Raw genomic sequence first — 4,156 nt, forward strand, 5'->3', positions numbered from 1 at the left:
ATTAAGAGCTGTCTCCTTTAAGAAACTACCTCCTGGGAAATATCGGCAGAGACTGCCTTATGGGAAATGTAGTTCTATGACATGTGATCATGTCTGTGCTTCTGATTGGCCACTGGGGCATCCTGCCTGCGTGCAGAACAAAACCAGGTCATTTTCCTCCTCTCAATATGGGAGTGAAATCATCTTTTTATATCACGTGATGGGACAGATTATGGAAAGTCAGAAGTATCTTAACACTGAATTGTAAGTTTTGATATTAAGAATGCCTGATAATAAACTTGATCTGAATGAGATTCTAAAGCGTGGAGTAATCTGCATGCCCCAGCGAGCCTAAAACGCTCAAGGCAGAAAAATAAAAAGATAATGTCACTTTGAACCCCCCTCAAGTGAAAAACTGTTATTTTTGCAACCAAACTTCGTTTGAATGAGAAGAAAACTAAAACTTATCCTTGCTAAAGAAAGACTGTGTTTGTGTGAGAAGTGCAAAGCCTCTCTTGCAGAGAACAGATTCTGTCAGCAATAAAAGCATGCTTCCTCTCTCCCTGTTCGAAAGCAAGATAGACTTTGTTTCCGTTTAATTGCGCTCCGGGGGCATGACAAAGCAGCCCCCTCCCCAACCTATTCAGTCCAATCTGCTGTTGTTAAGGCCAAAGACTTTGCAAAGAAAGAAAAACCTGTTTCAGTAAATCAAAGCAAATTCCAAGCCTTACTGCTTAAGTGGTTGTAAAAGCCTCATGGAAAGGTCTCCATGGAAACGGAATTTGAATAAGAAAGCAGTCAGCTAGTCCAGATCTTTATATGAGAATCTGACTTCCCAAGTCCTTTGAACTTACTTGATAAGTTGTTCTGGCAACGAAGGGCAGTAAAGAGGCCCCAACCATCCCTGGCATCATTTTACTTTGTCTGTGCAGAGCCATCTGGCAGTCAAATGGTCATAAGGCCGATGCCTCATGACCATTTGACTGGAGAGTTAGCTTTACAACCCTCAACAAGAAAAATGCCATTATCAGTTACTGGTCATTAGTCACAAACTGCATCCTATTGTGGCTCTTCTACAAAGTACAATCCAGTATTTCAAGCTAACTCTTGCAACGCACCTTAGTGGCCAAAAGGTGAACTGCACCTGCATCTACAAAGCCTTGCAACACACCTTAGCGGCTAAAAGGTGAAGTGCGCCTGCATCTACAAAGCCTTGCAACACACCTTAGTGGCCAAAAGGTGAACTGCGCCTGCATCTACAAAGTCTTGCAACCCACCTTAGTGGCCAAAAGGAGAACTGTGCCTGCATCTACAGAGTCTGGCAATGCACCCTAGTGACCATCAAGTGAATTGTGCTGCATCTCCACAGTCTTGAAACGCACCCTAGTGGCCAAAAAGTGAATTAAACTCAAAATTCATAATACATTCAGGAAATTTCCTGTGCTAATCCTAATTATAGAATCTTTTCTAGCCATGACAGAGGGGTCAGATATGCCGAACCCCATGCCTGACTCCGACACAGACTCAGAATTGGTTATCCAAAACTCAGAATTGGACATCCAACTTTCAGAAAAGGCAGAGGCACCTCAGACAGCTTATGACCTGAAGCAGAATAGAAAGTCTATGCAGACTAAGTGGTCGAACCTCTTAGAGGATTGGGAAAGGCTTTAAAAGCATGAGAAATGCTGGAAGAAGTTGCAGCAGCTCTACTTCAAACTCAAAGAGGAGTTGCCCCCCAAACACCTCCATCCATTGGACGAGGACATGGATGAAATATTCATACAATGGACAGTTTATGGAGACTGCCTCAACAACATCCAGTTACAACTAAATGATGATGAACTCCAGAAGAACATGCTGTGTTTCCGGATGTTAAACAAAGAATGTAAAAAGCAATTTCAAAGCAGCAAAGAATTTATCCAAACCAGTCTGAAGAGGGAGACTGCATTGAACAAGAAGGCCGAATCTGAAGTGTCCCATCGTTCACATACACCATCTCAGTGGTCGCATATGATTTCCTGACATGCTTCTAAGAAGGCATCCTCATCTAGTTCAAGGATACACCAGGACAGAAGGCTGCATCTGAGGTGTCTTATCGTTCACATGCACCATCTCAGCAGTTACGCGCAACATTGCAGAATCGTTTTGCTTTGGATATTATTTTGGCTGCAAAAGGTGGTGTTTGTGCTTTGATTCATTCACATTGCTGCATGTACATTCATGATAATCAACCTAATATTTCTGCCACAGTGGAAAAAATGGAGTCCTTGGTACGTAACAACCCCCTGCATAGTGATGGCTCTGGTACCATCGACATATGGGGGGCTTTGTGGTCCTGGCTATCTGATGGCTCCTGGTTGAGATCACTGATTCCTGTGATAATAACCATCATTGTATTGCTGGTGTTACTCTGTTGTATCCAATGCCTCCCATCCCTGCTACAAGTGTGCAAAACCCTCCTTCCCTCTAATAGGGCGGATGCTCTGGCCATGGAAACCGAGGTCCGTCTGAACTTAGAGGAGGTCTCTGTTGATAATATAAAAAAGGAGGAGATGTGGGAATAAGTGCAGAGAAATGCTCCCACAGGATGTGCCATAGTGTACACGAAACAATGAAAGCACATGGGAATGTGGAAAACAGAATGAATGAATCCTAAAAATAACTGGCCATAGCCAGCTCTGGCCCTAAGTGATAACATTGTATGCTAATGAGTGTAATAAGAATAAAAGGGAGCTTCAGAATCAGTTCTGAACTCTCATCCCGAGACATCTTGCCTGAGTGTCTTATTCCTCATGAGAGACCACCACAACAAGTCCTACCCAGTGATGATGAACTAATCTGCCAGGTTGAAGTTCAGGTCGCAAAGCCGCTGGAGTCATGTCATGACCAGCAGACTTGCGCCAAGAAGCTCTACACCAGACTAATCACTGCTGCTAAAGAAGACCAAACTAGAATATTGAACCTCAAGCTTTGCATGCTTTGTGTTTGCCTCATTGTTTGCATTATTTGATGCTATGCTTTTGTGTAACTCAGTTAATTAGTTAGTTAAGTTTGCATGTTTGATGTTATGCCTTTGTTTATCTTAGTTAATTAGATAGTCAAGTTTGCATTGTTTTATGACATGCCTTTGTTTACCTTTACTTAAAAGTTAGTTGATAATGGAATTTCTAATTCTAGGCGGGAAGTGTACTGCCCCAGCAATATGTATAGATATAGAATTAAGAACTGTCTCCTTTAAGAAACTGTCTCCTGGGAAATGTCGGCAGAGACTGCCTTATGGGAAATGTAGTTCCATGACATGTGATCATAACTGTGCTTCTGATTGGCCACTGGGGCATCCTGCCTGTGTGCAGAACAAAAGCCAGTCATTTGCCTCCTCTCTCAATATGGGAGTGAAATCATCATCTTTTTACATCATGTGATAGGACAGATTATAGAAAGTCAGAAGTATCTTAACACTGAACTGTAAGTTTTGTTATTAAGAATGCCTGGTAATAAACTTGATCTGAATGAGATTCCTAAACTTGGAGTTATCTGCATGCCCCGAGCAAGCCTAAAACGCTCGAGGCAGAACACACCCACACATCCTCCTGAATTTCACTGGAATGATTCATTGAAAAAAGGAAAAGCTGATTGCGCTAGTTCCGCCTCCATCGATAATAGTTTACACACAAGCTCAGAAGTGGTGTCCTGCCGCCGCATTGATTTATGGGGTTGGTAATTTATTAACAGAAAAACCATTTTGCATTGTGCATCTTCACGTACTGACAACAGAACCATATTAATGCCACTGTCAGCACCTCTCCATTAAATAATTAGGAAAGAAAGACCACGAGATTACATGCGTGGAAATCAAGTGTACTTTTACTATTTAACATATACATGAAACCGCTGGGCGAGATCATTCGGAGGCACGGGATAAAATACCATCAATATGCGGACGATACGCAATTGTATCTGTCCGCCCCGTGCCAACTCAATGAAGCGGTGGACGTGATGAACCGGGGTCTGGAGGCCGTTAAGAACTGGATGAGTGCTAACAAACTGGTGCTCAACCCGGATAAGACCGAGTGGCTGTTGTGTTTCCCCCCCAATAATTTGGCTAATACACCAACGCTTAGGCTGGGGGGTCAAATTTTATACCCCTCAGATAGGGTTCGCAACTTAGGAGTCCTCC

Source organism: Thamnophis elegans, chromosome 6, assembly GCF_009769535.1.
Source record: "Thamnophis elegans isolate rThaEle1 chromosome 6, rThaEle1.pri, whole genome shotgun sequence".
Lineage (NCBI taxonomy): Eukaryota > Metazoa > Chordata > Lepidosauria > Squamata > Colubridae > Thamnophis > Thamnophis elegans.